The sequence below is a fragment of the Trichechus manatus genome, unplaced genomic scaffold (genome assembly GCF_000243295.1).
Source record: "Trichechus manatus latirostris isolate Lorelei unplaced genomic scaffold, TriManLat1.0 scaffold00211, whole genome shotgun sequence".
NCBI classification, from domain to species: domain Eukaryota; kingdom Metazoa; phylum Chordata; class Mammalia; order Sirenia; family Trichechidae; genus Trichechus; species Trichechus manatus.
Window position 1 is genome coordinate 3129377 of NW_004444147.1, and position 12752 is coordinate 3142128.

Consider the following 12752-nt stretch of genomic DNA (forward strand, 5'->3'; position numbering starts at 1 on the left):
TCAACAAGATGGACTGACACAATGGCTGCAACAATGGGCTCAAACACAGCCAACGACTGTGGGATGGCACAAAACCAGGCAGTGTTTCATTCTGTTGTACATACAGTTGCTATGAGTCAGAATCGATTTGACGGCACCTAACAACAATAACAACATTATGACCTTCTGGGACTATGGACGTACATGTGGTTGGACATTGCCCGAATAGACGTTATGCAGCACATGACTATATACACATATACACGCGCACACGCACACACGCACACACGCACGCACGCACACACACACACACACAAAATGGAATAGTATTCAGCTATGAAGAGAAACAGTTCTGATACATGCCACATCGATGAACCTTGAAACACAAAAGTGAAATATACCAGATACAAAGACAAATACTGTACAATTGCACTTATATGAAATATCTAAAAGAGGCAAATTCATACAGACAGAAAGTAGATTAGAGGTTAATCTAATTATTACATAATCATTACTACTAATTAGGGACTTGGTGGAGGAGAGAATGACAGATGTTTAATGGGTACAGAGTTTCTATCTGGGATGATGAAAAAGTTTTGGAAATGGATAGTGGTCAGATGGTTGCACAACATTGTGAACGTAATTAATGTCACTGAACTGTACACTTAAGATGGTTAAAATGGCAAATTTTATGTTATATGTATTTTACCAAATTAAGATGTTTGTTTTTAAGTTTCCAGAAAAAAAAAGTAGTCTCACTAGCCTAAAATCAAGGTGTTAGCAGGGCTGTTTTCCTTCTCCAGGCTCTATGGGAGAATCAGTTTCCCTGCCTTTTCCAGCTTCTAAAGGCTGCCAACATTCCTTGGCTAGGAGGTGTACCTTCAAAACCAACAGGATAGCATCTTCTCTCTTTAACCTCTGCTTCCACTATAACATTTCCTTCCCTGTCCCTCTACTTCCATTATCAGATTGCCTTTTCTGACTCTTGCCCTCCTGCCTCCTTCTTATAAGGACCTTTGTGATTACACTGAGTTTACTCAGATAATCCAAGATAATCTTCCCACTTCAAAATCCTTAATAAGATCACATCCAAAAAGTCTCTTTGCCATTAAGGTTAATATATTCACAGGTTCCATGGATTAGAATATGGACATGAAGGAAGGAGAGCATTATTTGGCCTACCACACTGAGGATCTGACTTTAAAATTTTAATTCGACACGTGGCTAGTAACTACTGTATTAGACAGCACAGTTAAGACTGATGACAATCTGAAGGCAGGGATCAAGTTTTATAAATCTCTACTCCCAGCATCAAATACACATACGTGAAAGTAAATCTTTCCTGAATAAATCAGCAAAACAGACTTAACTAGACAAAATACATCCTGAAGTCCTCTATTAAAGTTCTATTTTACTCCTAAGAAGGTCCCACAGATACTGTTAGTTGTTGTTAGGTGCTATCCAGCTCTTAGCGATCCTATGTACAACAGAACAAAACACTGCCCAGTTCTGCACCATCCTCACAATTGTTGCTATGTCTGAGCCTACTGTTGCAAACACTGGGTCAATCCATCTCATCAAGGTTTCTCCTCTTTTTCAATGACAGTCTCATTTATCAAGCATGATGTCCTTCTCCAGGGACTGGTCCCTACTGATAACATGTCCAAAGTATGTGAGAGAAAATCTCATCATCCTTGTTTCTAGGAGTATTCTGGCTTTACTTCTTTCAGGACAGATTTGTTCATTCTCTTGGAAGTCCATGATATATTCAATATTCCTTGCAACACCACAATTCAAACCCATCAATTCTTCTTCAGTCTTTCTTATTCATTGTCCAGCTTTCACATGCATATGATGCCATTGAAAACACCATGGCTTGGGTAAGGTACACCTTGGTCCTTAGAGTGACATCTTGGCTTTTTAACGCTTTAAAAGGGTCTTTTGCAGCAGATTTGCCCAAGACAATATGTCATTTGATTTCTTGACTGCTGCTTCCATGAGTGTTGACTGTGGATCCAAGTAAAATGGAATCCTTAACAACTTCAATATTTTCTACGTTTATCATGATGTTGTTTATTGGTTCAGTCCAAGAATTTTTGTTTTCTTGATGTTAAGGTGTAATCTGTACTGGAGGCTGTAGTTGTGATCTTCATCATTCATCAGTAAGTGCTTCAAGTCCTCTTCACTTTTAGCAGGCAAGGCTGTGTCATCTGTATATCACAGGTTGTTAATGAATCTTCCTCCAATCCTGATGCCCTGTTCTTCATAGAGTCCAGCTTCTTTGATTATTTCCTGAGCATACAGATTGAATAGCTATGGTGAAAGGATACAACCCTGACGCACACCTTTCTGGACTTTAAACCACGCAGTATCCCCTTGTTCTGTCTGAACAACTGCCTATTGGTTTATGTATAGGTTCCCCATGAGGACAATTAAGTGTTCCGGAATTTATATTCTTCACAATGTTATCCATAATTTGTTATGGTCCACACAGTCAAATGCCTTTGCATAGTCAATAAAACACAGGTAAACATCTTTCTAGTATTCTCTGCATTCAGCCAGGATCCATCTAACATCAGCAATGATATCCCCTGTTCCACATCCTCTTCTGAATCCAGCCTGAATTTCTGGCAGTTTCCTGTTGATGTACTGCTGCAACCGCTTTTGAATGATCTTCACCAAGATTTTATTTGTGTGTGATATTAATGATATTGTTTGATAATTTCTGCATTCATTTGGACCACCTTTCTTGGGAACAGACATAAATATGGATCTCTTCCAGTCAGTTGGCCAGGTAGCTGTCTTCCAAATTTCTTGGCACAGACGAGTGAGCACTTCCAGAGCTGCATCAGTTTGTTGAAACATCTCAATTGGTATTCTCTCAATTCCTGAAGACTCGTTTTTCTTCAATGCCTTCAGTACAGTCTGGACCTCTTCCCTCAGTACCATCGGTTCTTGATCATATGCTACCTCCTGAAATGGTTGAAGGTTGACCAATTCTTTTCGGTACAGTGACTCTGTACTCCTTCCATCTTCTTTTGATGCTTCCTGCATTGTTCAGTATTTTCCCTGTAGTATTGCAGCCTGAGGCTTGAATTTTTTCTTCAGCTCTCTTCGCTTGAGAAATGCCAAGTGTGTTCTTCTCTTTTGGTTTTCTAACTCCAGGTCTTTGCACATGTCATTATAACACTTTGTCTTCTCGAGCCGCCCTTTGAAATCTACTGTTCAGCTTTTACTTCATCATTTCTTTCACATTAGTTACTTGACATTCAAGAGCAAGTTTCAGAGTCTCTTTTGACATCCATTTTGGTCTTCTTTTTCTTTCCTGTCTTTTTAATGACCTCTTTTCTTCCTGTATGATGTGTGTGATGTCATTGCACAGCTCATCTGGTCCTCGGTCATTAGTGTTCAATGTGTCAAATCCTTCTTGAGACAGTCTCTAAATTCAGATGGGATATACACAAGGTCATACTATGGCTCTTGTGGACTTATTTTAATTTTCTTCAGTTTCAACTTGAACTTGCGTATGAGCAATTGATTATTGATTCCATAGTCAGTCCCTGGCCTTATTCTTACTGATGATATTGAGCTTTTCCATCGTCTCTTTCCATAGATGTTATCAATTTGATTCCCGTGTGTTCCATCTGGCAAGGTCCACAGGTATAGTTGTCATTGATGTCATTGAAAAAAAGGTATCTGCAGTGAAGAAGTCGTTAGTCTTGCAAAATTCTATCATGTGATCTCTGGCATTTCTATAACCAAGGTCATATTTTCCAGCTACCAATCCTTCTTCATTTCCAACTTTCATATTCAAATCACCAGTAATTATCAATGCACCTTAATTGCACATTTGATCCATTTCAGACTGCAGAAGTTGGTAAAAATCTTCAATTTCTTCATCTTTAGCCTTAGTGATTGGTGAATAAATTTGAATAATAGTCGTATTAACTGTCTTCCTTGTAGGCGTATGGATATTATCCTATCACTGACAGGACTGTACTTCAAGATAGATCTTGAAATATTATTTTTGACGATGAATGTGATGTCATTTCTCTTCAATGTGTCATTCCCAGAATAGCAGACCATGTGACTGTCTGATTCAAAATGGCGAATACCAGTCCATTTCAGCTCACTAATGCCTACGATATCAATCTTCATGCATTCCATTTCATTTCTGACAATTTCTAATTTTCCTAGATTCGTACTTCGTACATTCCACATTCCTATCATTAATGACGTTTGCAGCTGTTTCTTCTCATTTTGAGTCATGCCAAATCAGCAGACGAAGGTCCCAAAATCTTGTGCGGTGCAATGAATTACTTAATATGGCCATTCTAGCCATGGTCTTTGTGACTCACACATAATGATTCAGTGGGACTATGCAAATAAGGTATATGGAAGCTGTGATGGTTGGTTATGTGTCAACCTGGCTAGGCTATGATTCTCAATATTGTATGGTTGTCCTCCATTTTATGTGTTGTGGATCCTGACCGCTACATGTTGACAAGGCAGGATTAGTGTAGGGTGTGTCGTGGGCAGCAGCCTTGCAGGAAGGCATGACTCAAGTCCCACCCTTACTAAAGTAATGCGCTTCCTTGGGGTGTGGTCTGCATCTAATATATATGTGTGTCCAGGCAAGGCTCACTCTATCTGGATCCCGCATCCAGTTCGTGATCAACTGACCTTTGCTTCTTGGGACTCGAGCCAGAGGCTTACTGTCTGACCTGCCAGTCCTTCGCTGGCCTCCACAGCTCCTTGGGCCAAGGGCCTATTGTGTGACCTGATTCGCCAGCTTCTACAGCCTTGTGGGCCAGCAGCCTGTGGTCTGAACTGACAGTTTGGGTTTGTCAGCCCTGAAGCCATGTGGGTCAGGAGAAGCCTATGCCTGAGTCACGAATTTGGGATGTGCCAGCCTCCAAACCATGTAAGCCATTTCCTTTATATGGTTCGTGAGTTCTGCAAGACATTGAAGCAAATTAGGGAACCCAAAGACAGGAGAGAGAGTACTGAGAGGAGAGGGAGCAGTTGATGTTAGAGGTGGAGTGGTACAGCAGGTTGGAAAAGTTGGACATTTGTGACATCTTTAATCTCTGCCTCATAGGAACTAGCTTTGTGATGATACTTATAAAAGAAATTATTCGTTTACCCTGAGACAATCACCCCCAGACACTCTGCTAACTCAAAACTGAAGCCACTCCCAAAGTCCACTTTTCTGTCAAAGATTAGATAGTAACACATGTGAGAAACACACATGAGAAACGTGCTTCTTAGTTCAAGCAAGTATACGAAACCAAATGGGCAACACCTGCACAAAAGCAAAGATGAGAAAGCAGGGACAGGAAAATTGGACGAATGAACAAGGGGAACCCGGAGTGGAAAGGGAAAGGGGGAGAGTGCTGACACACTGTGGGGATTGCAACCAATGTCACAAAACAATGTGTGTATAAATCTCTGAATGAGAAACTATTTTGTACTGTAAACTTCTACCTAAAGCACAATAAAATTTTAAAAAAGTAAGGTCCCAAAGGCCCTCAACTCAAAGCCCACTTAGTCTAACTTACCAAGAAAAGTGCAGGCCTAAAGATACAGGACTGTGGTTATTACAATTTCAACATATAACTAGTTATAAATGTACTTTGGACATGTTATCAGGTGGGACCAGTCCCTGAAGAAGAACATCACGCTTGGTAAAGCAGCAAGTCAGTGAAAAAGAGGAAAACCCTCAACGAAATGGATTGACACAGTGGCTGCAATAATGTGGCTCAAACTGCAATGACTGTGAGGACACTGCAGGACTGGGCAGTATTTCGTTCTGTAGTACACAGGGTCACTATGAGTGGAAACCAAGTGGATGTCACCTACAATTGGGCACTAGTAAAACAACAACAATTGGGCACTAGTAAAAATGTATTTGAATACTTCTGATAAAGGGCTAACCTAACCACAGCAGGCCATAACCACAAAAGGCCAACTTGTCTTTCAGAATCTGAAAAGCTTAAACCAATAGGAAATTGCATCAAAGGAATGGGACAGAGTGCTCTCTAACCGGTTCAATGGACAGTGGACATGCATACCAAAACTAAATAACAATTTACCTCAGGAAGCAAGTCAAAAATCTACCCAATATCATATGTAGCCCACATATTAAATAAAAAACAACCATCATATAACAGACCCAGGACCCCTGATCCAAGAGATCAAATTGTTAGAAAAGAAAAACAAGAAAAGGTCACCCAATCATGGTCTTAGTTCTTTGTCTTTAACAAATTATAGTCTGTAAGTTAATTTACTCATAATGAATTAGCACCTGTGAAAATTGTATAAAAAACACTTACAGATTGTACTTCTTTGTATTTTGGTCTGTTTATAGCCTGAGTGCCTGCAGCCAGTCTCCAAATTTGTTTTTTTTATTATGTCACAATAAAAATCTCTTTGTTGTGGAAGGCTTTGGTGAAAGTTGTTCCACTACAACACTTCCCTAAGGTAATGAACTCCTGGGCATTGGTATCTTATTTTCTACAACTGCCAAAAAAAAAGGTATCTCTTTGAGGTAAACAATTGCTGTGCAAAACAAGGCGGGGGGTGGGGGTGAGCAAGCAACTACTGCCACAAAAGGTAAGGAGTACCAGATCTATAGACTCCTCTGCTGCCCCTTCAGAGTGCTTAAAAATCATGAACTGCTTGTACTAAAACACAAACCAAACGTCAGCAATGAGATGCTAAAGCTTAATAAACACATTCCTGTAAGCACAAACTCACCAAGTTCAAAACAACCAAAAAGATCCATCAGCATCTGCTTAGCCTCTGACATCTGTTTCTTTGAGTAGCACTGACATTCCATAATAGCCTACCCCTGCAATGTTTCTCCCATCTCTCCCCGCTCCTTGCCATTTCAATTTGTTTCAGGCCACCACTATAGTTACCTGTCTTAGTTATCTAGTGCTGCTATTACACCAATAGCACAAGTGGGTGGCTTTAATAAACAGAAAGTATTTTCTCAGTTTAGGAGGCTAGAATTTCGAATTCAGGGCACCAGCTCTAGGGGAAGGCTTTCTTTTTGGCTCTGGGGGAAGGTCCTTGTGTCTTTTCAGCTTTTGTTTCTTGGTTCCTCGCAGATTTCATGTGGTGTGGCATCTATCTTCCCCATCTGTGCTTTTCTGATGCTTGCTTAATCTACTCTTTTAAATCTCAAAAGAGATTGACTTTACACACACCCTACATTAATTTGGAGCCCTGGCGGCACAATAGTTAAGTAATATGGCTTCTAACCAAAGACAGTTCAAATCCACCAGCTGCTCCTTGGAAACCCTACGTGGCAGTTCTACTCTGTCCTCTAGGGTCACTATGGGTAGAAATCAACTTGATGGCATCGGGTTTTTTTGTCTACACTAATACTACCTCATTAACGTAACAAAGAAAACCCTATTCCCAAATGGGATTATAACCACAGGTACAGTAGGATTTACAACACATATTTTTGGGGGGCACAATTCAATTCATAACACTACCTAAACATCTCCCCACTCCAAGTACATGCTACACACAACTGTTGGTTAGTTCTTCTAAAGCAATCCTGCTGATATTACTTCCTGCTCAAAAACTTTCCATTACTTCCCAACATCTAGTGAATAAAGAAAAACCTCTTACCTCGGTATACACCAACACCTGCCTTTCTAGTCCCATCATTTACCACACAGTTTAAAAAGTTCCAAGGTTCAGTCAAACACAATTCCTGATACCATCTCCCCGACTTCGCTCCGCACCACAACTATCCATAAGCTCACAAGCAAGTGCAGGTATGAAAACTCACAGATTAGAATGTTTGAAGGCAAGGAGTGAGAGATGAAGTTTAAAAAGTCAGGTGATGTATTATTACTCCATTAAGAGACTTAATTTTAAAATACTTACACTTCATCCAGTAGGGAATAGGGGAACATCATGATCAAATCTGCATTTTAGAAATTTAACTGGCAAGAAGAGCATAGTAAATAGAGTGGCAAGGGAGATAGGAAAGACTATTAAAACAGTTGAGGAGACTATGAGAAGTCATTCTAAGCTAGTAGTAGTGGAAATAAGGACAAGGAGCAGATCTGATAGATTTCTGTAATAGAATCAACAAGATTTAATAATGGAAATGGTATTCAAATGTCTACTCTTCTCCATTTCAATTTGTTCTTCATACCACAGACTAAACTGTCTTTTCAGAATCTGGTCATGTTCTCTCCTCTGCTTAAAACCCTACAGTGTCCTGTTGATCTTAGGATAAAGACCAAATTTTGTCACAATTCTTCTTACAAAGCCCTACTTACAATTCTCTGCCCATTCTTCCAGCCTCAGCTTCCATTATTCTCCCCCATTCCCGAGCAGTCTGCTTTGACAACACTGGCCTTCTTTCAGCTCCATGAACATGCTACTTGTTCCTTCCTACCATAGGATCCTCTGCAGAGAGTGCTCCTTTCTTGATACTCTCCCTTCACTTAAGTTAACTCATCTTGATATTTTGGCTTAAGTAATATTTGTGCCTTCCCTGGTCACCCTCCTTCCGACCAGTACAGGCCCCCTGTTGTATATATGTATACCACTGTATTCCTTTTCCTACATGGTCTCTTATCACAGTTTATGACTACATTTTTTTGTGAGGTGCCTGGAGAAATGTTCATCTCACCCACTGGACTGTAAGCTCCATGAAAACCTGGACCAGCTCTATTCTGTTCATCAGTGTATTTCCAGCTCTCAGCACAGGCCCTGGAATATTGGTAGGTGTTAGGAAATTGTGTCCCCCAAAAATGTGTGTCAACTTGGGTAGGCTATGAGTCCCAGTATTGTGTGGTTGTCCACCATTTTGTGATCTGATGTGATTCTCCTACCTGTTGTAAATCTTATCTCTATGATGTTAATGTGAGGCAGGATTAGAGGTAGTTATGTTAATGAAGCAGGACTCAATCTACAGGATTAGGTTGTATCTTGAGTCAATCTCTTTTGAGATATAAAAGAGAGAAGCAAGCAGAGAGGAGAGGGATCTCATTACCACCAAGCAAGAAAAGCCAAGAACAAGCGTATCCTTTGGACCCAGGGTCCCTGCGCTGAGAAGCTCCTAGACCATGGGAAGATTAATGACAAGGACCTTCCTCTGGAGCCGACAGAGGGAGACAACCTTTCCCTGGAGCTGGCACCCTGAATTCGGACTTCTAGCCTTCTAGATTGTGAGAGAATAAATTTGTTTGTTAAAGCCATCCACTGTGGTATTTCTGTTATAGCAGCATTAGATAACTAAGACGAGAGGTAATGAAAAAAAATTCAAAAACCTGTGGAATTAATGAAATGTCCAACTTGCTAAGGACTCTGAAGTTCATAGCTTTGATAACAAGGTGGATGGTCACACTTTTAACTGAGATGGAAAACCAAAATCAACACGGTAAATTATCTGTGGAACATTCAGTAAAAATGTCTAATAGGCAGCTGGAAACTGCACTATGCAGCACAGAAGACAACTGGTAGACATTATGATTTAGGAAACATCAGTGTCTTGGTGATAGTTGAGATTACACTCTTGAAATCACAAATGTCAGTGATTCTCCAGGAAGGGAGGGAAGGAGCGAGGAGTATTCATCAGAATCTTTTGGGAAGAGGGGGACTTTTTTACACACACTCTCACCTTCCACCAACAGAAGGTCTCAGTATGTAGTAATGACAGTTGCTACTGATAGTGTTACACCTGTGAAAAGTATAGACACAGGATTTAAAAAGTTGTCAACCATGACAATAAAATACAAGTATGCCAAGATCACTCATAATCTTTTGATTTCAATAGATTCAGATGTGAAGATGAAGCAGATGAGGGAAGATCACCCTGCCATTTGTGATAAGACAATGTCTTAAAAGGCAGTCTAAAGAGAAGTTTTCTTTTTCAAAATTGAGGGAAAGAAACAAGCATTTATAGAGAAAAAGCATAAAAAAGAGAAGGTAAGCCTGTATTTTTAGGCCGTGGGAAAGGCTAACCAATACAGCAAAATTCAGAAAGATGTATGGGAAAAATAATACCAAAAAGCTACCATATAGCGTATACTATGTGCCAGGCACTGACCTAAATCTCTAAATACATCATTAACTTTAAATCTTCCCAAAAGTCCTATGAGGTACATACTATTCCCCATTTTACAGATGAGGAAAATAGACACAAGCGATTAAGAAATCTGACCAAGGTCAAACAGCTGGTAAGTAGCAGAGGTGAGATGAGATTCCAACATCTATCTCCAAAAGCAAATATCCAAAATTAAGAATATTCATTAGAGTGAAGTGTTTTTGTTTTTGAAAGGGGACCACCTCTTGTAAAACGGCAGAATACAGTCGGAGAAGACAATTTGGGGAAGAAAGATGAGAAAATTCTTGCACTTAAAGCCACTCTCTTCCTCCAACCAAAGAGGAGCTGAGTAAGATGGGGGAGGGGCCTTGAGAGGCAAAAGGTCTGGAGTTGGAGCTGTGGAGAATGGGTACGGCCAGGGAAAAAGCAGTCAAAACCAACTTGACCCCTGAAGCACAAATCCTTAGAGCCTGTGAATTCCACATTCCCATCTGAGTTAGAGGCCTAGCCGAGCAAGGTTCTAGGAGCTGAAGAGATGCAAATAAATAACCTCTCTGTGGACAACAGTCTCGAAAGCAACCAACATCTACGACCACCAGATGCTCAGAAAAACCTATTCCTCTAGGGAATCCCTTTCGAAAGCTTTTAAGATTACGCCCCAATGCAATACTGGTTTTTCGAGTGGAGGAGGGGAGTAGCGGGTTGGAAAGGCAATTCCTGAGTGAGCTGGATCCCAACCCATGCCCGGACCATCTCGGGCGACCACAGAGGGACGCGCAGCGCTAGCCCAGAAGCTGCACCCGTGGGCGGCGGGAATGCGCTACCTGAGTCTCTCGGTTGTCAGGCGCGGCCCTTCCCCCACCAGTTCTGCCGCTCCAGGTGGTCGCCTTCCGACTCTGGCTCCCCGGAGGCCGCCGGGCACCCAGCAGGCACTACCACACCATGCAGCCTTTTAACCAGCAGCCCCGGTCGGAAGAGACCCCCACAGCAACTTACCCGTCCTGTCTGGCCCACGACAGCCCGGGCTCCTTTCTGGACACGGAGGGCTCCCTGGCATTTCCACCAATGCCAGAGCGCAGTCAAGGCGCGGAGGCGGGACTAAGAGTCCAAGGCCAATCAGATCAGACGCAAGGCGCGTCCCGGCGCACATAACTAGTTCCCGCCTTTGGGAGGGAAAAAAAAACCCACGGTTGGCGCCAAACTTCCGTACTCTTCTGAGAGTCCGAGGGGGAAAGAGGCGGGACCTAAACTGGCGGGGACGAGAGACGGGACGGGGCTTCACTGCGGAAGGGGCGGGACCTGAGCGTGGTAGGGGTGGAGTCGGGGAGAAGCTCTCTAATAAAAGGGAAAGTAAACCGTGAGAACCAAAACCCTTTGCGGTTGAGTCCATTACGGCTGATAGTCGCTCATTCTCCAAATTCTGTTGAGAGTCAACTAACTGTATACTAGACATGATGTTGGGCGCTGCATCGATAACTACAAATAAGCATTGTTCCTCGCCCTCTGCCGCCTTTCTGGATGATAGGCAAACAGTTTAGCCCTGGATATTGGGAACTCTGAGAATGAGATACCAGTCTAGTGAGGTGGAAGGGAGTAGAAAACTGGAGAAGGACATCATGTCCCTGGAGAAGGACATCATGCTTGGTAGAGGGTCAGGGAAAAGAGGAAGAGACACTCAACGAGATGGATTGACAGTGGCTGCAACAATGGGCTCAAATATAGCAACGATTTTGGGAATGGTGCAGGACTGCGCAGTGTTACCTTCTGTTGTTCTGTTGTACATAGGGTCCCTACCAGTCCACCCGACTGGAGGGCACCTAACAGCAACAGCGAGTCCGAATCTACCCCAGGGCAGCCAACAACAACATGATGGACAAATGGGAGGCAGCGGCTGGGAATCAAGGTGGGGAGGCTTTAGATGAAGTAACCAAGGAGTGGCTTTATTTTACTTCCCAACAACCAAGGGCGCGGGCCCTGCTTCTTGGTTCCCACAAGTTCTATGAGACGAATTCAGGTATTATATCCTCAGAAATTTTCTCCTTCCTTCCACCCCGCTAGACTGGTATCCCGGTTTCCTAAAAATATTGACATATGAGTGAAGCTGTCTCAGACCTTCCAGACCAGTCCATACACTAGCTGAGCACTACTGAATGATCTCAGTAAACACCTCAGGGAGCAGAATTGCCCATTTGAGCCCTGTCAAATTCCTGATCCTCCAAATGGTGAAATATTTAAAATGGCTGTTGTTTTAAGGCATTTAATTTTAAGTTAATTTGTTACACAGCCTAATTGGAACAGTAATGATATAACATGTAGAGTTTTATTAAAATTGTTACATGAAATATGAAAATAAAGAGCCAGAGGAGGCCATCAAGTTGGCCCTCGCTCACTGCCTAGTCCTGTGCAAACTCCATGATTGGTCACTATTGTGGTCTGTAGGGTTCTCATTGGCTGATTTTCAGAAATAGATCACCAGGCCTATCTTAGTCCATCTTAGTCTGGAAGCTCCACTGAATCCTGTTCAGCATCATAGCAACACACAAGCCTCCAAAGACAGATGAGTGGTGGCTGCACATGAGGTGCATTGGCTGGGAATGAACCCTGGTCTTCCACATGGAAGGCAAGAATTCCACCACTGAACCACCAATGCCTCTCATTTACAAACTGTCGTTACATTATTTTCAATACTTTT

At 42.0% G+C, this 12752-nt stretch overlaps 1 protein-coding gene across 3 annotated transcripts in view; it reads right to left on the reverse strand.

The window, feature by feature from the left end:
* The window catches only part of CASP8AP2 (caspase 8 associated protein 2), a 57204-nt gene extending 46047 nt beyond the window's left edge, over nt 1-11157 (reverse strand). For 2 of the 3 annotated variants that reach the window (XM_023742484.1, XM_023742486.1), the window contains exon 1: nt 11057-11157. The gene's annotated coding sequence lies outside the window, so the exon portion shown is untranslated. Of the gene's footprint in view, nt 1-10884; nt 11023-11056 lie in introns of those variants that run through there. The other variant, XM_023742485.1, reaches the window with a different exon arrangement.
* Nucleotides 11158-12752: the final 1595 nt, after the last annotated feature.